The following is a 25,000-nucleotide window of genomic DNA, read 5'->3' on the forward strand; positions in this document are numbered from 1 at the left end:
GTGGAAACACCAATGGGCCAGGCCTTTTATATTTCAAAGCTATTAGGAGTTCTGACCATAGGTTTTAACACCAAAATTCAATATGGATGATGACAGCAGAATTACTCATATATAAAACTCTATTTAGTTGGGCACTGAAAAACCTCGTGTACAATGACACGTCTGACTCACTGCTTTAGTGTGGAGCTGAATGTCTTTAACGGTCTAATAACCTGACCTTTGGCTTGAAATACCATATATCCAACAATCCTGGAAGACTTCTAAAAGAATATAGCCTCAGAAGACTTACAAACGAGGTTTACTTGGAATGCCTTCTGTCAAACAAATTTTTAACCATATTCTTCTTTGGTTTGCTTTTACTAACATAAAGGAAGTTACCAATCTTCAAAATTCGGACATGGATATGCTGATATCCCATCTTTATTTAGTCATGAATGGTGAAAACTGTTTTATACAAGTGGAATAAACAAACCAAAGAAGGATCTTCAAATGACGCAAAAGTTCACATTTTTATGCACAAAATATTCATACACAGATTTTTAAAAAAGTCCATTAATTAATCGAACGGCTTTATACGTAAAGTTAACGAGGTTAAATGACAGAATTTCAAAATGTCGAAAGATTACTGACTTCAAGATAGTGGGAAGGTCGCATTGGATGGCAGGTAGGGTTGTGGAGGATCACACAAATGAAGTTTATGTGGTTAGAAGGTCACGTAAATAAAGTTTTGACAGTCTGGAGTCCAACTACCAACGTTAAAATGGTGAGGAGTTTAGAGTAACAAAATTGCGAGGGTAGACATTCGGATAACTGGAATTGAAATCAGAATGACACACTGGAACATGTAAAGATTTAAGTAATAAAAGCAGGTATATAAACTTTGATACTATCGTTTATTTTTATAAAATATAAAATTCTAAAATACCATGTACATATAAATATGTAGGTTAAATTAATGTATCCTGAAATTCTGCCATAAAGCCAAGCACTGGGACACTTTCAGCCATTCAGCGTTTAAGACAGTGAAAAGACAGATTGGAGTAGTTGGACAGCAAGATAAGAGTTCGAGAAAATAAATGACTTGAAGGTGAAACTGAGAGAAATTCTCAGTTATACTAAGATGTAATAGTTAAAGAGGTTGGGCAGCAGGACGTCAAAAATGAAACAGGAATGCCAGTAATATCTTTAGAAATATCTTTAGTAATATTCACTCAGTAATTCTCATGGACCAAGCAAAACCCGGAAATACAAATTGAAAATAAAATTTGTATTTTTCCTAACATATGAACCTATACCTTCATATATAGGAGATTTCCGTGCGCTTCGTGTGACTCGGCTGAATGTAGACGCATTCTACTGAAATCCACTAGCTTCCTGTTAACCCAACCTGCCCTGGTCTGAACCTACTGGCGCTTGTCCAATTGCTGAACCAGCCCGAGTTTAAGACCGTCATAACTTCGCAGGAGGAAAGAGGGATCAGGCTAAGAAGGGTGGAAAAAGGAGGGTAACTTTAACTACATGAAGGTGTAGTAGGTTTGTATGTTAGGAAAAATACAAATTTTATTTTTAATTTGATGTTTATTCCAATACGAATACTCCCTACACCTTCATAAGACAGGAGACTCACAATGAGGAGGGAGGTAGAACTCTCAATGAAAAGTAGTGTGGGTGACACAAAATGAACTAAACCTGAAAATATTTTCTGTGAATAGTGCTCACTCTAGATTTTCCAGAAATCCATGGAGCCATTCCTGAGTGGCGGAGCTAGTATCCTGCTCTACATCTGTGAAAGAGCTGTGGAGTAGCTCTACGCCTACACCACCTGTTGTGCTGCCACAACTGGACCCAAGGTGAATGTTTCAAAGGATTTATGAGCTAAGTCTTTGAGGTAGAAAGAGGTGAAGGCCGTTTGCCTCTTTCAAGCACCTGCACACAGTTTTTGTCCAACTGCATAGTTCTTCTTGAAGGCTGTTAAAGGACCTATACCTCTAATGTTGTGTGCCTTGACTCTGGTAGGAACAGGACTTGCACTACCTCCTGAACTGTAAACTCTTTTTATCACTTCTTTTGGCCAGAGGGAGATCGTGTTCTTTGATATCTCCTCCTTTGTTCGGCCTGTACTAATGAACAACCTACGTTTCATTGGTCTGTGGGAGGCTGTCCATTTCAGGTAGACTTTCACAGTTCTAACCGGACACTGCATCATCTCTCCTTGATCATCTCCCACGAAGTCCTTGAGTGATGGAATGGAAAAGCCATTGAACCTTGCGTCATATGTGGAGGGGTTCTGAGTCTTTGCTACGAACTCTGGAAGGAATGTAAACTAGTTCCATCCAACCACGTGTATGAGTGACCATACAAAAGGGTGTGTTTTTCTCCAACCCTCTTCACCCATGCCAAAACCAAGGGAACACTGTTTTCAACATCAAGTCTCAGTCCAATGCAGTTTTGATTGGTTCATATGGAGACTTTGTCAATGAAGATAGGACCTTCGTGACACTCCACTCAGGCGGTTTCAAAACTCTGGGTGAACAACTTTTTTTCAAAATGTTTCACCAAGCCTGACAATTCCCATGACGCTGACAGTCTATGCCCCTTGCTTTAACACTTCAGAGAGGGCGGCCCCAAAACCTTTAATTGTGGAGAGAGAGAGAGAGAGAGAGAGAGAGAGAGAGAGAGAGAGAGAGAGAGAGAGAGAGAGAGAGAGAGAGAGAGAGAGAGAGAGGGTCTTCTTTTGCCTCAGAAAAAGGAGGAAATCTGCTACATCCTTTACAGCTGTTTTGAGGGGATGTAAATTCCCCTCACCACACCAACCTAGGAAGACTTTCCACTTTCCCTGATACAGGTTGAGTGAGGACTGTTTAACGGGGCTGGCAATAGCCTTCATCTGCGAAGTTGGAGCTCTGGATCCGCTGCTTGTTCCCTCGCGAGGTCAAGGGAATTGATCTCTATTCTTGACAGAGCGTCAGCCCCTCGGATTTTCTTGCCAGGGACGTAGTTGATGGTGCAACCGAACTCGGAGATGGTGGTCAGGTGCCGCTGTTGCCTTGCAGACCAGGTGTCCCCCTGTTTGGCAAATGCGTGAACCAAGGGTTTGTGGTCTGTTAGGACTGTGAATTCGGTTCCCTCCAGCAGGTACTTGAAGTGCCTCACAGCCTGGTAGATAGCCAGCAGCTCTCTGTCGAAGGCGCTTTAGCGGGTCTCCACTGGCAAAAACTTGCAGCTGAAGAAGGCCAAGGGCTGTTCAAGTACTGCACCGCAGGCGATGTTGCTGGCATCCATTGTCAATCTGAGGGCAGCGGCGGGGTTGTGGTGAGTTAAGGTGGTGGCACTGGAGAGGGGACTTTACGTCTGGATGAATGCCTGCTGCTGCAGAGCTTCCCATGCTAGTGTTTTCGGTTTCCCCTTCAGGATTGATGTCAGGGGGTACATGATGTGGGATGAAGCACAGTAGTAGTTTATCATCCCAAGAAACTCCTGAAGGGCCTTGATGGTTTGTGGTTCCAGGAAATTTTCTATAGCTTTTACTTTAGAGGCCGTGGGGCGCACTCCTATTGGAGAAATCTCGTGGCCCAGGAGGTCTACTTTTTCTTTCCCGAAGATGCACTTGTCGAACCTGACAACTAATCCGCTGTCCTGCAGGCGTTTCACGATGGTGCGGACGTGGCGAAAGTGTTCCACTGGGGACCTGGAAAAAATGTCATCGACGTAGCAGATGCAGGAGGGCAGATCTCCCAAGATGGTATCCATCAGGCGCTGGAGAGTGGCGCCTGCATTCCTGAGACCAAAAGTGGACTAGGAAAATGTGTAGCTCCCAAAGGGCGTGATGATGGCGGTCTTTGGGACGTCGTCGGGATGTACAGAGACTTGGAAGTACAACTTCAGTAGATCCATCTTGGAGAAAATTTTGGTTCTGTGGAGGGCACCTGTCAGGTCTTGCATGTTAGGAAGGGAGGTAGTGTTCTGGTGTTGTTACCAAATTCAGGCACCGATAGTCCCCGCAGGGCCTCCATGAACCATCAGATTTCTTTACCATGTGGAGAGGGGACGCCCACAGGCTTGATGCCTTTTTACAGACGCCCATGCGTTCCATTTCTGTGAAGGCCCATTTGGCATCTTGTAACTTCTGGGTGGGCAGACGTCTGAACTTGGCATGGGTTGGTGGGCCCGTTGTGGTGATGTAGTGGAAGATGCCGTGCTTTGCCGAAGCCCCAGGCAACTGGCATAGTTCTGGTTTGAACACGTCCGGGAACTCCTGTAGGAGAGACATGTAGCTGTTGGGGGCTGTGGAACAGATGGAGGGCATCCCAGGTCCGGTGGAGAGCTAACGGGAATGGTACGTCCCTGTGTCGAGGAGGCGGTGTCTGCATTGCCCCCGTATCAACCAGCAGGCAGCGTTTAGAGATCTGTCTGTGATGAAAAACCCTGCTGGGCGGTGGGAGTTGGGTTTCATGGCCACAGCTGTTACTTGTGGCCGCCTTTGTTGTTTTTTGTGAAAGAACACGGAGGCCTGCAGGTTCTGACGTTGGTCCCAAACTTTCTATGGTAGAAACACCAGGCCGGGTTTGGATATGTCTTGTGCTCTCTGCATAGCAATCTCTTCTTATAAACAGCGTTGATGTCTCCATCGTCATCGCCTTCTTCCTCCGACAGGTTGCAGGCTGCCAGGGCGGCAGCGTGTGTCGAGGCCTTGGTGGCCTCATATAGTTTCTGGGCGTCGTCGACTAACCATGTCCAGGATCTCTACATCCCTTATCTGGCGCCAAATTTCCTGCAGGAGGCGCCGAACGAAGGTTGCTTTTGTCAGGTCAGTTGTTCTTTTCCTCCAATTCTCGTCGCAACCCGGACGTGTTATTAACCCTCGCAGCTGGTCCCAGACTTCCCTGGGTGATGCATCTCCAAGAGGCTGGGATAACAGGTCGAATGCTCGCTGCGCTCTCTCGGACACGGGCATGGCGTAGGAATTTAGCAGTTTGTTTTATAAGTCTGTGTATGTGACTTTGTCCGGTTGCACATCCAGCCATGGGGAGATTCTATTGAATACTTCTTCTGGGAATGCCATCATGACTATGTCTGATTCTGCAGCATCATCTGAGATGCGCACCATACAAAAATGCGCGTCTGCGCCCCGGAACCATGATGCCGTGTTTTGGCACGAGAACGGGGGAAGTTTGACAGTGTCTGGCTTTGTTGGTGAGAGCAGCGTGCAGACGATGCTCGTGCGTTCGCATTGAGGTTCTACTTCTGACATCTTGACTTCTCACGCACCAAAACACGGGAAAATGCGCCGTATTGAGTCCGTTAATGGTGCTGTTTTGTTCGAGAGGTCGAACAAATTGCCAAAACATGCCCTTTCGGGTACACCGTATTTAGTCTGTTAAAGGCATGGTTTCTGCCAGGTAGGGTGCTATCAGAGGCCTAAACTTTATGCCGTAGTTAGTCCGCCTTAGGCTTTCTGATGGTAGGGTGCGGCCGTACTTAGTCCGTTAATGGCTGGGCCAAAACCACGCTACCTGTCCCTGACTCAGGGTCACCAGCGTGAGGCTTCAAGAAAAGTCAGGAGTGAAAGACTGATTCTTTATTATTCTCAACAGGTGTTTATAAGAAAAAGCGGACGGAAAGGTAGCAGGCGACCCAAGGCCCCGCTGCATCCCTACACGAGTTGTGTTTTCTGACAAGCATAAAAATATGTACAACATTTGTTACATGGCATATAAAAGGTAGATATACATATCAGCAGAAAGGCCGTAACAGTGATGCGTACGATGAGGTACACAAAGAATCTGAAATATATGCAGGTAAAATACATGATGTGATTAATGTACATCTGAAAAGAGAAATACATTGTAGAAATGACCAAGTTTGCCCTAGATGTGGTGAAAATCACAAATCGAATGTGCTAGCATCACCTTAAAGTGTAAAAACTGTGTAAAGAAAGGCCATAGTGATACTAAACATAAAACATGAAGGCAATAAGTGCATAGTATATAAAGAATGGCTTTGAGTAATAAGATTCTATGGAATTTTATAAACATACATTCCGTAGGAAATAAAACTAATACAATTAGAAATCTTATAAATTATCAAAATTTAGATATATGCATGCTAACAGAGACTTGGCTAGGCAATAATGTAAGTGATTATTCTAAAAAAACGAAATGATGCTAGGGTCTTACAACTTTTACCATGTACCGAGAGAAAACAAAAACGGTGGTGGAGTGGGAATCTTTGTCAAAAAAGTACAGTATACAAAGTATCTATAATGAACCAAAATGTCCTACTCAGTATCATAAAAATAGAAGGAGCATAAAAATATCTTAAATAGCTAGAGTAAAAATCACGCAAGTTCTAAATAAAATAGCCTAAACGCAATGTCAACGAGAAACTGCCAGAAAATCAGTTTCTAAAAGCGAAATAAGACAGAACACTTAATGGAATTAATTAAAAAAAACACGATATACCCAATAATGGTTCTCATCCAAGGCTAGTGCGAATGTTCACTTCACTGAGTCCGTCTTCACTGATTTCCGGCAGATGGTAGGTCAGATCATCTCTGGAACGAAGAAGAGGGACAAGTCGCAAACTAGAGCGAATTTGACCATTAGATCGTTATACTGTCCTCAACGAGACACTTCGACAATGACGTCGTGGAATAGTAAGACCGCATTTATCGAAGACCAATTGGGAATATTATATCAATAAGTTCTTCGTGTTTAAGTGAAATTAAAATCCTTAATAACAATAATTTTATACCTAAAAATGTTGGGTGAAATAGAAAAGTACTTTGATTGAGAAACATTACCGTAAACATAATTAGACAGAATATAGAATTTCTTCCAGTGTATTGATACATGGACAATCCGTCTCTCTCTCTGCCTTGACAGCCTTTGATCCACTTGCTGATAAGATATTCACAAATCTTGACAAGAGACGCCTTACAAGAATCACCACAATGCCTCCGTTGTTATAATCTCTGGTTGGATTCAATAAATGTTTATTAATACTTGCAGAATAAGTTCCTGGAAATATTTTTTATTTCGGTTTCGGATGAAGGCATTTAGGATGGAAAAACACCAGAACTGCCTGAAGACGTTTAATTTGCATATGTCCTAGCTACCCCTTATGATATATACTTCACCTGAGGGGAGTGTTTTCACAATTAAGTCGACTATGGCGACAAAAAAGTGAGGCTTCAAAGACACTAACGCTTGCACACAAAAAGATAATAATGGCCTTATTTAGAAAATTCGTAATGTCCGATACGGCACAGGAAGTGAAACGTGAGAGAGAGAGAGAGAGAGAGAGAGAGAGAGAGAGAGAGAGAGAGAGAGAGAGAGAGAGAGAGATTCCTTCCCCAACACCAAAAAATGAATTCCGTCTTTATTCGTAAAGGCCATATGGTCGAGAATGCCGTGCTCAGTCACAAGCTCTTGCGTGGTTATGTAGACTGAGTGAATCTATTTATTTAAAACTATGATAAGATTAGTAGTATTCAGGCGACCGTAAGACGTACAAGCAACAGAACAACATAGCTGGGAATGAAACGGTTAACCAGCGGCACCGCTATGGAAGGGCCCGGCCCCACTAGTCAGATTTTTGGCGCCCCCACTGGCCGCCTGCCCCAAGTTGAAATTCTCTTGCTATCTAAACTTTAACCCTTACAGTATTTGATACATTTGCATATAGAAAGAGTTGACAATTAATTGAAAATTGAGCTCTGTAATTTCAAATACAGGCTTGCTAATTACTAATACTATTATTTTCCTTCATTCGCATGGATATATACATTCGAGAACAGTATATTTTACTAATTTCAGAATTGGTACATTAGTTTTGTGTAATTTTCTTTGGCACCCCCAAAAAAATATCTTGGCCCCACCTAGGCAACCCCGACTAATGGAATGCCAGCGATGCCACTGCGGTTAACGCCTTTCTCCTTCCCTCCCTCAGTCCTAGGGGGGTGCAGAGTGTTTGTAAATCTTTTTCTTTATCATATTTTTATAAATATTCTGCTGTTCGCCCCCTCTGCATTATTTAGTAAACATATTATTCTAACAAAGACAGGAAGACGTCTCTGTCTATGCTAAGGGAGGCTGGGTATTTCAAAAAAATAACGTCTTTAGCAGGAATAGTTAGCATTAGGGGCCTAAACCCATAGGGAACGTTTCACCAAGTAACCTCTATTGAAGGTGGTCTTAAAGCTTCCTTTTCCCTGCTCTATGTTCGGCGATGTTTTGTCAAAATTTCAGACTGCCCAAAGCGTAGGCCTACTGACGAAAACAGCCAACCGCTGCCCTGACCTCGACCCGATGCAGGCAGACAGAGAGAGCCTGGAGATCGCGAGACACACGCGTTGTGTGTAACTAATTCTTTGTGCTTGCCCTCTTACTGTTTTTCATTGGTGCCAGTGAGCTGAATCAGTTCCTTTCAAGACTTCCAATCGTCTGTTGCATGCGCAAGCGACACGTCAACGGTAAGTTTGAAATTTGCCAAATTTTCGTCGACTTACTAGTACCTCTTTCTGTATTTCCAGTTCCTTTTTTTTCCCTCTTCGCCACCATCTACGATAACAGGGTATAACCAATTCACTTTTATGAAGTCTAGTGTAAGAATAATGAATGTTGCTTAGCGAAACTGTGTAAACTATTCCCGCGCAGTAAGTAGGACTTAGGGAAGGTTAAGTAAGTAAATCTCAGGCAGCCTTGTGTCTCGATCCCATTGTTCGGAAGAGAAATAGCCTTTACCAATACTAAATTGCGTATGATATATAGTAGTACAGACATCCACTGTGTTAAAACTTTACTTGAAGCAAGGGGAAACTTGATTGTGTCCGACGTGGGTGAAAGTTCATGTAATTTCCTCGCTAACCGCAAATTCTTTCTTTGTCGGGACCAATTGGGAAGTAAGGGGGGTTTGTTGTAATCCATGCGTTGCAGAGTAACCCTTTATTCCCCGTATTGTTTTTCCCTGACTGGCGACCTTATTTAATAAAGTAATTGTCTGTCTTTGCGGTTAACTTTTAGCCTTAAAGGACAGGTTACATTTGTTATTGGCAACTCAGGACCTCATAAATTACGTTAATTAATTAATAAACTCATCAGCCAAGCCCCACACGTAACAATATTTTTTCCTTCCTCCATTTCCTTATTTAAAAAAACAGGGGTGGGGGTGAGGAGGAGAAAGATGACATCATCATATATCGTGAAAAAAACAAAGAGAATTCTGATAAAAAAAGGAAAATGGCTAATTGGGGAAGAACATGAACTGAACTATGGGAAAGACATTTGTAAACCTCAGGTAAAAGAGCTACTTTTTGTCACTTCTCTCTCTCTCTGTCTCTCGTAAAAATAAGACGACAATTACAGTAATACATATATCATGCTATCGGAAAAGTGTATGGACACAATGATTAAAAATAAAAAAAGTTTTATTACTCAAATATGACTACGAACTAAAACGGAATTAAATGGTAACTCTCTCTCATAAAAATAACACGACAATTAGAGCAATACACGTATGTTATCGGAAAAATGTATGGATACAATGATTAAAAAAAAAAAGTTTTATCTAATAAGACTCCGAACTAGAACGGAATTGAGTGGTAATCCTCTCTCTCTTAAGTGTTTATTGTATATCTCCCAATAAAGCTAAGGGTGCCATACACACACACACACACCGGCGCGCAGAGAGAGAGAGAGAGAGAGAGAGAGAGAGAGATGAAACCACCACAGTTGTGAAGGTCCAATAGATACACTTACAGCGTCCATAACGGAGAATTTTCTTCTTTATTTCCGAAGCTATAAAGTTGAGAGAGTTGCTGGCCTGATGCCACCAGCATGGGCTCTTCTTGCTCTTGAAGCAGTCCCGAGCAAATGAAATGTAACTTGGCAAGGGATTTTAGTCCTTATTTCCATCTAAACATTAGGTCGACATTTCGTCCAGTTCGAAACTCTTGCTCTCGATGGCCACGATTTGGGTCAAACTCTGTCCCTACACATCAAAAGAAAAAAAAAAAAAGATCTAATTCCTTCATTCCTCCCTTCGTATTCATGCAGATATTGTTACTTAAACCAGTAGTTTCAAATGATCTCCCTTTGGTTCAGTGTCTTGATACATAGGCCTATAACCGACAAGAAACAGCGACAATTTCGGACTAAACGGTGGTTCAGCTTGTCCTTACATTTCGGAGGGAGATTAACCATTGATGCATTGCGTGTGTGTGTGCATATATATATATATATATATATATATATATATATATATATATATATATATATATATATATATATATAATAATTTGTATAGCCTACATTAGTAAAGTGATAATTTTCATGTGTAAAACATTTGCAAGCATAATCACTCGTGTATGTTTAAGAACTTCAGCACTTGTGCAATTAGGCCTATAGATCAAAATCGCATTCAGACTCTCTGCACACATTCCTCCTCCCGTCCATGGGTGGTCTTGCAAAGGTCTACTCTGTGAATTTTTATAAATCATGTATAAAGACGATTCATACAGCTCGAAAGTGCATGGACATGTCCTGAATACTCTTGATAATATTGGGGCTTGAAAGGTAACGTTACTTAAGAACAAAACCACTGGTTCAAGACACCTTAAATCTTTAACTTAACATTTGGCCCCTCAAAAGGGCTGTTTAGGCTTATTGTCCAGGCAAATTTCAAGGAAATATTTATGACATAGCTTAGATTTGATTCTTACTTTAGTCCACAACACTTTCCCATGTAATGGCTCTAATATGGACTTATAAACAGTTACCACTGGTTCTTTATTCAGGCGCGTGACTTCCAGGACTTTAACAAATTGCCACTCCCAAGGCATGTCGCAACCTATATTAGTAACAATTTCAAGTTCATTTCTTCGGTGAATAAGTAAATAATTTGCCAGCATTGTTCACGAAGACTCATTGGGCAACACAAAATTGTTCTCACACCGGAAAGTACCGAACTATTTTGTTCACGTGAACAATTGAGACATTTTAGCATATCATTAAAAGCGTTCATTTTCTTCCTTTTGTATTTTTGTCTTCATTTTCAGCAGGATATTTCTAATGTGCAAGCAAGGATAACCTTTTGAGAGATAATGATCTATCTCAAAGGTACACCTTTGAGGTCTAACAGCTAATGAACCTTAGGAGGAAATATTGACGCTTAATTCAGGTGAATATCATTTCATAAAGATATAAATAGCATGACTCCCTTTTGTTTAGTTTTCATGTTTCGTTGCGAAATACGTTTCACTACATTTCCCCATAAAATACTAGATATCTGAAACGTAGATTAACAACATAATGACATTTTTATATCAATAACAAGAAATTTACGTTAAAAACATATTTTTAAACCAACTGGAATTCCTGTTCAGCATTTATAGCCCCTTCCATTCCCAGCAGATGTCAATGTTAGTTCCCGTGTGACGTCACTCCATATAAGTTTCCCAGTAGCTCCCCAAAATCTTTGTTTGTGGCCAGAGCGTTTTGCCGGCTTTAGGAAAAGTGACTTTGGAGCAGCAGACGGTTTTTCTCTCCAGTTTCCCTGGTTCAAACGACACTGCGTGCAAGTGATCAAAGTTAAATATTAAGGGGTGAAGTTTTGTGTATATAATGCTTTTATAGATTCCCAGGAAATTTGCTTTTGTGTGTTGCTTTCAGTGAATAATGTTGGTCATTGTTTTATAATTATATTTTATTAGTGTAACATTTTGAATTCATACGTGTGATATAGTGTACAAATGATCTAAATTTATATTTAAGTTGGCCTGATTTTAAGTGAAAATTTTAAGTGTAATGAGTGAGGTTGTTTGGTAATCGCTCGAGTATTCTTCAGTGTTATTTATATGCTTACCCGTCACTTGCGTTTAATCAAATTCTAAGACCCCTTGTAATTTGTACACTGGTATTAGAAATCTTCCTAAATGTTTAGGAATATTGAACTATTTTCAATGATATTTTCCCTAAGACTTCTGGTTGTGTCTGACTTGGCATATGTTGCCTTGGGGTAACCACTCTTTGGATAAGCCAGGTAGTGGTATAAAACTGTAAAACCTGGGGTAACCACTTTTTGGATAAGCCAGGTAGTGGTATATAGACCTAAAATACTGGCTTATCAAGCAAGGAATTAATTTTTTAAACTTTTTAGTAAGTTATGAAATACGAGGCAGTTTTGTCATTTTTCTGAATTGTAAGCAAGGATTTTAGTGACCAGTCTCTCCAGGATGTTATCACCTTTTCCGTATGAAAGGTATTAGTACTTTCATTTTAGTACTAGAATGGTAACGGTTTTTTATAATCTGATTATATTCTGGTATATAAAAGCTTGATTTTTTTACTAGTCCTTAGTTTCAACCAATGACTAGTTAAGATCAGTCCTTAAAGTACCTGAAGATTGATTTAACATATTGTGAGTATTCAAATACTTAACATCCACATCATTTAACATTTAAAGCCGCGAAAAATATGACTAAATGAAGAGCTTTTCTTTCAGGAACTGTACTTATCACGAAACCTGGATTGGATGCGTAAAAGGATTCATAGTATATCGCTACTAGGCTTTAGTTAACCTCCCGGTTTGTTGGAATCACGCGTTTCAGCTAAGTGGCTACTAAGACCTGAGATGACTTCCCAGTGACTGCCTCTGCCCTTTTAATTAGCGTATTTTTGAGTTATTTCAAGTGTATAACTGTCAGTTTATCATTAGTTTTTTATTAAAAAAAAAACTAAAACTACGGTGAATGTGTATTTTGGGCTTTTCAGATTATGGTTGGAAGTTTTCTTGTTCGAAATAAAACTTCAGACTGTTTTATGTTTCTATATATCCTAAACATGAGGTTGAGACTTCCTAGTTTTCCTTTATTATCGTTACCCGTCACTTTCTCTTTAAATGCTGGTTCTACTGTGAATTAGTGACCTGCATTGACGTAACAATAAGCATTGTAAGACCTGTGATAGTATGACCAATGCTTGAGTCCCTAATCAAGTTTAATATATTTAAAACCTGAGGTTTTAGCCATGCCCTTGATGACCTCATCCCGTAAAATAGTGTGAATTTTATTGCAAACATTCCTTGAACTGAATTCCTCGCGTGAACAATATATATGAGGAATACCTCACAACTTCCTCAGTCTCACGTCACTGTGATCTCTATTCCTCCTCATCCCCACTGTTCCTCCAACTTGCCTATAATCGTGTTCTTAAGATAACTCCTCAATTTGGAGTTCATTGTTATGTATAGGCTTATACGGTAAATGTCATAAATTGAGGACAAGATAATGTACATAAGTAGTACCTATTATGATTGATGAACAAGATATAAAAGATTGCAGAAAAATAAGTTACAAACACTGGAAATCGAGAGGAATAACATGTAAACATGGTGTATGTATCCCCCAAATTCCTCAGCCGTCCGTCACTGAGAGAGATCTTGATCCCTCCAGATATCCACATTTCCTCCAACTCCCCTTGACCTTTAGTACCAATGCTCAAGAGGGTTTTCCTCAATGCGGAGTTCATAACGTGACGTGATTGGCTAGATATGTATCACGTCTGTCCCTCCCCCTCTCCCCACCTTTTCTCCAGAAAACCTTTTTACCAAAAGCTCCCCTATAACATTGCACATGCGCGGTAACATTCGAAGTGGCCACCATACAAGAACAAAATTATCATACCCCTCTCCTCCTGGTCTACCCCACCAATAGCACCGCTTTCCCTAGGGGTCCCCAACCACGTTGGATCATCCCCCTCCACCCCTGGCCTACCCCACCCATAACCCCGCTTTCACTAGGGGTCCCCTACCTTGTTGGATGAAGTTCTGAGGTTAATTACAGTCGACCGAAAAAAACTATATTGTTAATAAGCAACCAAAATACTATTGAAAACGTCAATTTCCAAGGTAATACCCGATGCCAAGCTTTTACATAGTTCTATCAATAAAACTTACCAAAGATGAAGTGACCGCTGTGTATTCGGCTACCAACATTTGGTTCCCAATTAACTCTTCCTATTGTTGACCCCATTTCTTCCGCCCTTCCAGATCTTATTTTGAAAACCGGAATTCCTTTTGCTTGTCTCGGATACGGATACGCGTCGGTTTCTGCAACCATGGGCACAGCGATCTTCGACCAAAAGTGCCATGCTGTTCGTCTTCACGTCCAGTGTGCGCCTATTATCAATTCACAGTACCCGTGCATCTGATATCTAACCCCGTCTCCTACGACGCTCCTGATTGGCCATTGATCAGCCAGTCACAGGGCTGGAAACTGGCCAGTCTGTTCCAGCCGTCACCGAGACGGCATCTACGATGCGACCCATCCTCATGAAATGTGTCTTTCAAAAGTAATAACTTTCAAAGTTTCATTACACCTCAGTTTTACCAGAAGAAAAGTAGTTTCTCAATTTCATCACTAAACATCGTCAAGCCAATTATTTAAGGATTATAATGATATATATGAATTAAGTACTTCAGTAAACTTAATGCTAAAATATGTATAGTGAAATAAACATGAAATTTTTAATACAAAATATATTCTTTCATTCCTTACATGGCATCGCAGTGCATTGTGTTTCATACAATATCGTGGCTTAAATGTCATGGATGACAATGCTACCAAAAAATTATAGGTAGGTTGTCAATATAAAACTAACAAGCAAAAGATTAAGAATATTAAAATGAGCGGGGATGCGCGCAAACAACAGCCTCATGTTTATTTCACTATACATATTTTTAGCATTAAGTTTACTGATGTACATAATTCATACATCATTATAATCCTTAAATCATTGGCTTGACGATGTTTAGTGATGAAACTGAGAAACACTACTTTTCTTCGTGTAAAACTGAGGTGTAATGAAAATTGTAACTACTTCTGAAAAAAAGGACATATTTCATGAGGAAAGGTTGCAGCGTAGATGTTCACTCGGTGACGCCTGGAACAGACTGACCAGTTTCCAGCCCTGTGACTGGCTAATCGATGGCCAATCAGGAGCGTCGTAGGAGACGGGGTTAGATATCAGATGCACGGGTGGTGAATTAACTATAGTTATGAGATTTTTCCTGTGCAACGGCACATCCGATTATGCACGATTTCTAAAAGCACACAACTATTAACACTGTTCAACTAATATATAAACACATATATACAGGGTGTAACACGGTTTTATGTAAATATTTTGGAAAATGAAAGGAAAAAGTAATTCTGAGCAGAAAATGTTCTAAAACCACATGCATTTTAAGGGTTCGTTTGTCGGTGGATGGAATTTAAAATAACATTATCATTAGCGCTGCTTTCAGGGGATGAAGGTTGGCAACGGGAAGGCGCAGCAGCCTGGGATGTTGGCGGGGGGCGGCGAAGTGAAAAGGCAAGTGTAATGCTAGTCTTTTAATTATGATTCTTTTTCTTGCAAGTAATCTAATTAGCTTACAGCGGTGCCGTATGGCTTTATGTATCAAGTAAATAGTGTAATGTTGCTGGGTAACATTTATTTGCGATCGTTGAATTCTCGGGCGACCTGCCCTGCCGCCTCATCTCGGAATTGTTGTCTGATGAATACTTCAGATGGAGGGGGGGAGATTTTTAAAAATATATTTTATATCTTTGATAGGTATCTAATGAATAAGCCTACCTACCTTTGATGGCGGGGATTTAATTAGCCTTACTTTTTTTATCTGTGGCCAATGAATACAACTGATAGGGAGGGAGAGGGATTCAGTGATGCACACTTTTTTTTTTCAAAACTATGCAATAAATTTGATTGAAAGCTATTTTATTCACAACGGCCTAATCGCTCCATCCTCCTCCTCTGCCACTCCCTCCGCCCTTTCCCCCACCAAAACATCCCAGGCTACGGCGACTTCCCGTTACCAATCTCCATCCCCTGAAAGCAGTGGTAATGTTAACGGTTATTTTAAAATTCCCCACACCGACAAACGAAGCCTTAAAATGGATATGTTTATAGAACATTTTCTGCTCAAAATGACTTTTTGTTTCCCAAATATTTGTATAAGCTCCTGTTACATCCTGTATATACAAAAACATGTGTATTTTAAATGGTTACCAATGATTGTTGTCACTATAATACTGTTTTTCTGCTGATACGCAAACAATTTTTATAAAGTCGATTCAAAAGATCCAACTGTATTGTTCATGAATCGAACCACAGTTGGATATCCAACACTGAAAAAGAGGTAATCAAACCAAAATTGGATATCCAGTGTTATCCAGCACTGGAAATGAGGTATTGTTTCGATAATGGACCAATTCAATGATTCCTTTATCCGTTAGTATAGTCGGAGTTCCTCAATAATCCAGAATTGGCCCAATATATGTTTCCTGGGAAATTTTTTTATTAAAATTACTTTAGATGAGGTAGAAAATTTTATGATTTTAAAATTAGTTAAGATAATGTATGAAATTAAAATTAGTTAAGATGAGGTAGGAAATCTTATTATCAAAATTAGATTAGACGAGGTAGGAAATTTTATGATTAAAATTAATGTTAAGAGCATCTGCATAAAAGAATACCTGTATACGTGACTTAAAAAAAAATATTAACAAACTGGTTCGTTGCATATCATCAAAAAAGAAAAGCCTGGAGTCACAGAGAAACACGTGGTACAGAAAATTCATCTAATTGTGAAGCTATTCAACGAGCAGAAAGCTTACGGGTCCGGCTCCAGCTTTAATGAAACCATCATATTAATTACCGTAGACTTTTCCGTGTTTTTACAAACTAGTCAGATGAGCGAGTTCAAAAGTACTACCACTTTCACAGAAATAACATGCACCTTTCCAAAAAGCTTTTCATGTTCGCATAAAACAAAAATTGCCAACCTGCATTTTAATTGTTTTGCATATATAAATATTATTATTATTATTATTATTATTATTTATTATTATTATTATTATTATTATTATTATTATTATTATTATTACTATTATTATTCTAGCTGCAACACCATAATTGCAAATTCAGGATGCTACAAGCCCAAGGGTTCCCTCAGGGAAAGCAACCCAGCACGGAAAAGTAAGAGAAAAAAACTATATAAGAGAAATAAAGAAAAACAAACAAGATTAAACAATTACGACTAAGGAAGTCACTGATGAGGGTCAGTTCAATGAAAGTGCATTTGTATCTGGTTTGAATTGCTGAAGCTCCAACGATTTAATGACACGACTAGGAAGATTATTCCATGATCTCTCCAAGGCTGGAACAAACTTTCGGAAAACTGTGTGACGCTGAAAGGAAAGATTTTTGGAATCAAATACCGCTCCAGTATACTTCGTGACGGGAAGATATGATTCCAAACATGAACATTTCATTTTCCACCACACTGAAAGATTCAGAGCCAAACAAAATTAATCAACGGTCTAATGACTGTTCCATGAAGTTACCAATGTGTATTATAATTATCATTATTTTATATGAATCACAGAACTCAAGAAACGTAACTGAAATTAAATGCTTTACCAGTGCTATAGCATCTCTTCGCTGCGTCAGCAACCTTCTGTTCTCTTTTTGACTTGTGCCACATAATGATCAAACATCCACCTGGCAATACTTGCACTCATAATTTTTTAAAAGCCTCTTCAGTTCGTGCTCTCTCTCTCTCTCTCTCTCTCTCTCTCTCTCTCTCTCTCTCTCTCTCTCTCTCTCTCACACACACACACACACACACACACACACACACACACACACACACAATGTAATTTATCAAGCTCACTACAAACTAACAGGGCATACGCCGACTTTCCAAAAACCGTGTCCTTTTTCCATCATTCTCCTTAGACCTACGTAAAATCAAGATGGTCAAGTGATACATTTTTGTTTACTCCCATATGTTCTCAAAAGCAATTTATTCATCGCTCTTAAACATTTGTCGCACTGATAAACACCCATCGTCTGCTTATTCACTTTTGAATCTTTGCTGCAAAGGTTTTCCTTTCATGCTTACCTAAAACATGAACATGGAGTATTGGGCTGTATCCCAAGATATTTATTTCATAATGTATAACACACCTTTACAAATAGCATAGTTAATAACATATAATATGCCAGTCTTAACGGGCTTGTTAAATCAATGTGGATGTAGTTACCTTTGGTATATGATGTCTTACGACGAAACAATTTTTTATATACGTACATTTAAGTTCAAACCAACCACCATGCAAAATAGTGTTCCTGTGAGTAAGAACAGATTTAATTCATTAATTTACGCAATGTGAAAATACATTAAACAATAATCATAGATGCCTATTTGCATTGAGGGTATCAATTATACATAATAATCGCAGAGGCATACGTACATAAGTATTAAGCAAAATAGCCATAAAAGAATGTTCAATCCACTAGAGCCTCTTTCTCGTATTCATGTACTGAAAAGACAGACAACGAAGAATTTCGCATAATCCACAAGTTGATTGATTCTTTAGCCTTTGCTTTCCCCGGAAGCTGGATACTGTACCCACAAGAGTTTAAGCCCCTGGAAGCAAGAAACATTTAAAGAACCAACAGAGGGGGACACAAGTAATAAATCATCAAAAGAAAATGAAGAAAAATATGAGATTTTCGTGGCCAATGTCCTTTTTATGTGAAAGGGCCTTATTCATCGAAAGGACATAAACTGATGATCATTTCAAGTATATAAGCTGTACTTACATTGGGGCGGAGCTAATGACTGATAACAGGGGAAGAGGGGGGGGCAGTTGTGAAAGGGGTTTACCGGGATACTGGCGAAAGTGGGGGAAGGGATAATGGGAGGAGGTTCCAATCGTCCGTCTGTCCGGTGCGACGAACGTAGCGACCTTATTCACACCACATGTGTTTTGAGAGCTGGCAGGCCCAGAGCAACACCTGCGTCGCACCTGCAATCCTCTTCCCACTGTCATCTTTCTCTGTACAGCTCTCGCCACCTCTGCGAAATACCACCCAAAGCAAGTAAGTACCGAGCACCGCCTGAAGGTGGTCACAAATGTGAACACAAATGTGTAAAGTAATGACAAGTGCAAGTTAACGAGTGTACATCTGTTTGGGCAGCATCTGTGGCATAAGAAGCAAGTGTCAGGCCCATGGGTGCCTCTTTTCTGCCCAGCTGTTTATTTTTTTAAATTTTTGTGACCACCTGATTAGATCAAACACACCCAAAATAAGTCTCGAAACACTTGTTAAATCTCCTCTCGCTTATTAGCAAACCTTTAGCGAATCGGAACGGGATCTGTTGCTCGCCCTTTCAACGAACGTAAAAGCATCGACATGCCATGAGTTTGGAAAGCACAACCAAGTTAAATAAAAATGATGTTCTTATATTTCGGGCAGAGGTTGACGATTAGGTTATACCCCGCCCATTGCCTAAAATTCTTGGGCTATTTCATGAGGATCCGACGTGCATGCTTCGAAGACAGCTTAGTTTAGCATTAACAAGAACAACGAAATTTTTGAAGGGAAAACAGAAACATGTAAAGTTAAAGAAGTAAGTCAATATGCCCAGCGTATTTACAATTAACTTAGGGCGTTAAGATGTGAACTTTGTTCCATCTCATGAAAATATCGAATATTTCAAGAGAAAAATGTCACATGTAAAGTTTGCATTCTCAAGGATATCGAATACTCTGCCAGGTAATTTATCTCGACGACATGAGAAGCTTAGGCACGAAATAGAGAAGTGAACAGTCAGTTAAATCCATACAAATGGCCCCCCACGGTCACCAAAGATGGGACAGTGAGTACCAATAAGCTATATATGACACCTTCCAAGAAGCACCGCGTAGGTTACACTTTGCGCTGCTGACACCCGTCGCTGACGAAGATTTTTCATCAGCGTTATTTTCTAATTTGTGTTCTTGTAATTCGTTTCGTCAATGAAAGCAGACTAAAAGGATTTACCGGTGAAAATAATTTTCCTTATGATATTAAAAACTTTAAAAGCTAATTACGTTAAATGTTTGCACTGCAAATTTTGAACAGCTTCCGTGGTTCAGCAGTTACCAATAATATATAAATAAGATCTTAATATGTAAATTAGTCTCGTTTCCCCATCACAGAATTATTAAAACGTCGTCACATTTTTGACAACCATATAAGGAAGGAGCGAAGAAGCTTTTGAAGTTGAAAGCAAATTGTCAGATAATGGTTAGCACACAACATAAAATCGTATTAAAATAAATCGACGTTGATAATGCTCAGACAAATCTTTCTTTTATCAACGAAGCATGAAGTTACAATCCATTAGACAACTCTTAACTCCCAAACTTCGCCGTCATCAAAGTATAAAGTTAAAAATCCAAAACTTATTCTCTCAAAAAAAAAAAAAACACACACACACACACACACACACACCAATACGCACGAAAGAGTTTAACAACATCGAAGCATCGAGTCCGAAGACCGTAGACAAGTTCTCTCTCTCTCTCTCTCTCTCTTTAACATCTATATCTATATCTCTCTACCTTATATGCGCACACACACACACACATATATATATATATATATATATATATATATATATATATATATATATATATATATATATATATATATATATATATATATATATATATATATATTTATATATATATATATATATATATATATATATATATATATATATATATATATATATATAGAGAGAGAGAGAGAGAGAGAGAGAGAGAGAGAGAGAGAGAGAGAGAGAGAGAGCAGAAGGCGCAAAGGGTAAAAATAAGTGAAAAATCTAAGAGCGTAAGTGCATAATGATAAGTTTCCATGCGAATGTCGTAAAACCAACAATAAAAGTTAGAAATATTAACGTCCTGGTGCATGATGTTTTAACGTTGCATTAACGCCTGTGTTAAACTCCTGAGTATCTCTTCCATACTATTTTGCCTGTTTCACGCACGACAATTTTGCTTAGTGGAAAATGTAAGGTTATTCTTGTGTATTTTGACAGCTTTCCCATTCGGTGCATCAAAATAGATACCAGCTCTTGAAACCGATCATCAGCACCTGCTCTCTACATCAACCGGTCCTCCTCCACTTTCTATGTGAACGAAAAATCTCAAAAGACTGATACATCCCTTGGTATCTCCACATTTCTCACACTTTCAAATTTTTTTATACCACATGTCCTATGCACATCAATTCATATCCACCACTTCAACCTATCTCTTTTTCAAATTCCACATCTACACTCCACTTCTTTTTACAAACATTGGCTCTGAAATCACTTCACATATTCCCAACCTAGCCCCAATACCCTCCAAGTCCAGTTACTTTCCCCTGTTACTTTCTTATTTTACGTGACTCACCGTTTTTCTCGTTCCACCAGCATCCATTACATTCACTCCCAAACACCTGTATGAATCAGTTCATTAATTCTTCCTTCATCCCTTTAGCACCCAATGTACCTCCTTCCTCATTTCAAAGTACTCTCATACCCTTACTCTTGCTCGCATTTACTCTCAACTTTCTCCTCTTGCAAACTCTTTCAGTATTTTTTGTAGTTCCTCTTCACCATCCCCAATCATTACTGAATGATCTGCAAACATCATTCATTCCAAACTCCATTCGCGACTCATTTTCTTTTCCCACAACCACGCTCGTGCGTATAATTTCCTTTCCCTTACTTCTAGAACCATTCTGGCCTTAAAGACATTAAAAAGCCATGGATACACATCATGTACAACACACGCACACACGTCATTAAGTGTAAGACAATTCAAAAGTAGCTATACTTTTTCATTGAATAATAATTTGTGAACGAACTGGGCATTGTTTTTTCTAGTTTTCTCAACATTTTCTCACTCCTGTCGGAATGGCGTGTAAATTTTCACAATGTAACGTGACTAAGTAAACAAATGGTAGGCTATTAAACCATAGAACAAAATTATAAACTGCTCTGAATTTGAAATAAATGCGTTTAAATAAAGATTGTATCCCTAACTTACTTTCATTACGGATGGAAATTCTACAGATGAAACTGCATTGAAATTTTTCGAAAACTGAATAGGAGAATTATTCTTCCTGCTATGAAAATACCATTCTTAACGTAACAGCGTCAGATCATATATTTGCTTGGGAGAATTATCACTTTGAAAGACATCACCCAATCTCTCTCTCTCTCTCTCTCTCTCTCTCTCTCTCTCTCTCTCTCTCTCTCTCTCTCTCTCTCTCTCTCTAGCGTTGAACCTATTCTCACTTTGACAGACACCATCGTATTCGTACCTGTCTAAATTTATTTTCACCGAGTTTGACACTGAAGTCGTCTTAGTGTCTGAACATTCCCAATCTGAAGATGCCAACAAAAATCAGTATGTATAGTATTCACACAAGAGTCTTCTTAAAGAAACTTTTACGAACAAATATTCATGTGCTATATCACAGGAAGATACCTGCTTCCTTCTTCAGCCTGCCACAAAACTCTGAAAGACGAACCTTCCGCACGTAAACCACCTTCATCCCCAGAGTCACGGCTAAAGCGTTTACAAGGCGCAATGTCGATTGCACTACACAGTCGAAACAGTAAGTTTCTATGTCTTAATTAAGACTGTCTAATTTTCCTATAACCAAACATAGACTTTCCCGCTTTCTGATCCACATTTCACTCTTGTTAATCATAAATGGCATATTTCTAGTGCAAGGCACATCTTCTTCACCCAAATAATGCTTACAGTTTCCCGTCTATAACCTAATCTCATGCAAACAGATCCATATACATCACCTGCAAACTCTTGTATATGATTGTATTCTCCCCCGACAATAACCCTGATCTTACGGCTGATTCTACTCTTCTCCCGAAAATTCTAAGTTTCTTTCAATTGTCTAGACTCATAACAGGCTAGCTTAACACGGTGCCCTGTTCCTTACACCATTCCTTTCTGTAAAGTGATTAATTTTCCCTTTGACCTACTGAGTTTTGTTAACCCTCATTTTTTCGTATGTAAAAACTTTAATAACTTCGATTTCAATCACAAAATCACTGTTTCCTAAGGACAGCGTCTTGTCCAACTTCAAAATAACCCTGACATTTGTAACTCTCTTTTCTCTACTTAATGAGTGTAGTCACTGTTTCTCTCGAATAAGTTTTATTACTTTTACCCAACCAGCTCGTAAAAGGCTGGGTCTTTGCTGTCTCTGGTTTTAATGTCTTTGAAAATGCTAGGTGATCTCCTTTTCCAAATATTTCGATGCTCATTGCTTTCTGATTCTGTCACAAATCGACTACCCCTTGAAAAAAGAAATTACACTCGTTCCCTTTGGAAACTACTGTCCCTGTTTCTTTCGTTACCGAATCCTGTTCCTAACCTACAAAATGGTTTACACAGCTCTTTTAAGTGATTAAAATATAATTCCACAGAGTGTAGAAGTTTTATGTTTGTTTTCATTCACTCCTTTCTTCACTGTAACAAACTGGCTACTTAACTCCTATTCTAACGTCACCCTACCTGCTAGAACACTAACCCGAATTCTGCTCGATTTTATCACCGTAACTTCCCAGTCGTTTTACATCATTTCATAAATCAAATAACATGTATTTTCTATCAAACCGTAATAGGATGTTATTACATCCAAACATACATGTGTGTGTGTGAGTGAGTGCGCGCGCACGTGCTCTTGCTTCTTTTGAGAAAGTTAAAAAAGTTATTCCTGACAAAAACTACGTTTCGGGACTTTTTTAGTTCGTCTTGAATCGTCGTCGTGTCATCCATTTAGTCGCAAAAATAATCTAATGTACATTAGTATCTTTTACTAGTTAATCAGAATATATTGGAGTAATGACCCTAACGACAACTGCTACGGTTCTGGTCTGGGTGACTTTCAAATATTACGGCCTTAGTTATCAAAAGTCTTGAGGGGAAAATTTGTAAATTGTGTCTTTCTTCGGAACGAGAGAGAGAGAGAGAGAGAGAGAGAGAGAGAGAGAGAGAGAGAGAGAGAGAGAGAGAGAGAGAGAGAGAAATATGTGCAATGCCTATTATGCAAATTAGTTTTTCGAAGTCATCAAATTTCCAAGAAGTTTGACACCGATGACTCATTCATGTATTACGACAGGACACCATAATTCATCCACCTCGTCTCGTTAACAAAATTCAAACTCATAGTAATGAACATCTGCTTTGAATATTCTGCCTTACACGTGGCCACTATCAAAATACAGTCTAACCCTGTTCACTGAAATCATCCCAACTGAACAATTTTTTTTTTCACATTTAAATTTTTACGGATTCTGAAAATTTATTATTTTTAATATTCAATAGTGAATATTAAATATATATATATATGAATATATACAGAATATATATAGAATATATATATATATATATATATATATATATATATATATATATATATATATATATATATATATATATATATACATATACATATATATATTATTTGTAAGGACAACCAGGTCGAACTCGGTATTAACTGATTTATTCACCTGAGCTCAGGTATACATGACAGAGTGCAGATGATGGAAACGTAGTGCCCGACCTCCGATTGCTGTGACCCGCACTCTGAGCAATTTGTTTGTTGACAGTCAAAAAAATGGCAATTTTAAGAGACATAACATACACACAATGATAACGTATATATCGGCGGAAAGGCCAGGAAATTCTACATATGAATATTTACATGAGATTCTTGACATGTTAATAAGTGTGATGCATGAACGTGATTGATGCGAAATGAAGAGACGTCTGATGTCTTTTACAATATATATATATATATATATATATATATATATATATATATATATATATATATATATATATATATATATATATATATATATATATATATATATATATATATATATATATATATATTGTATATATATATATATATATATATATATATATATATATATATATATTGTATATATATATATATATTGTATATATATATATATATATATATATATATATATATATATATATATATATATATATATATATATATATATATATATATATATATATATATATATATATATATATATATATATATATATA

General features: G+C 38.6%; 1 protein-coding gene and 1 long non-coding RNA gene across 5 annotated transcripts in view; one reads left to right on the forward strand and one right to left on the reverse strand.

Annotated features, from left to right (window-relative positions):
• The window catches only part of LOC136834325 (uncharacterized), an 85,316-nt gene that overhangs the window by 17,888 nt on the left and 42,428 nt on the right, over positions 1 to 25,000 (reverse strand). The gene's annotated exons all lie outside the window — the stretch shown is intronic.
• LOC136834309 (mucin-17-like) overlaps positions 18,775 to 25,000 on the forward strand; it is a 51,700-nt gene continuing 45,474 nt past the window's right edge. The window contains exon 1 of one of the 2 annotated variants that reach the window (XM_067096782.1): positions 18,775 to 18,947. The gene's annotated coding sequence lies outside the window, so the exon portion shown is untranslated. The remainder of the gene's footprint in view (positions 18,948 to 25,000) is intronic. The other variant, XM_067096750.1, reaches the window with a different exon arrangement.

Source organism: Macrobrachium rosenbergii, chromosome 4 (assembly GCF_040412425.1).
Source record: "Macrobrachium rosenbergii isolate ZJJX-2024 chromosome 4, ASM4041242v1, whole genome shotgun sequence".
Classification (NCBI taxonomy): domain Eukaryota; kingdom Metazoa; phylum Arthropoda; class Malacostraca; order Decapoda; family Palaemonidae; genus Macrobrachium; species Macrobrachium rosenbergii.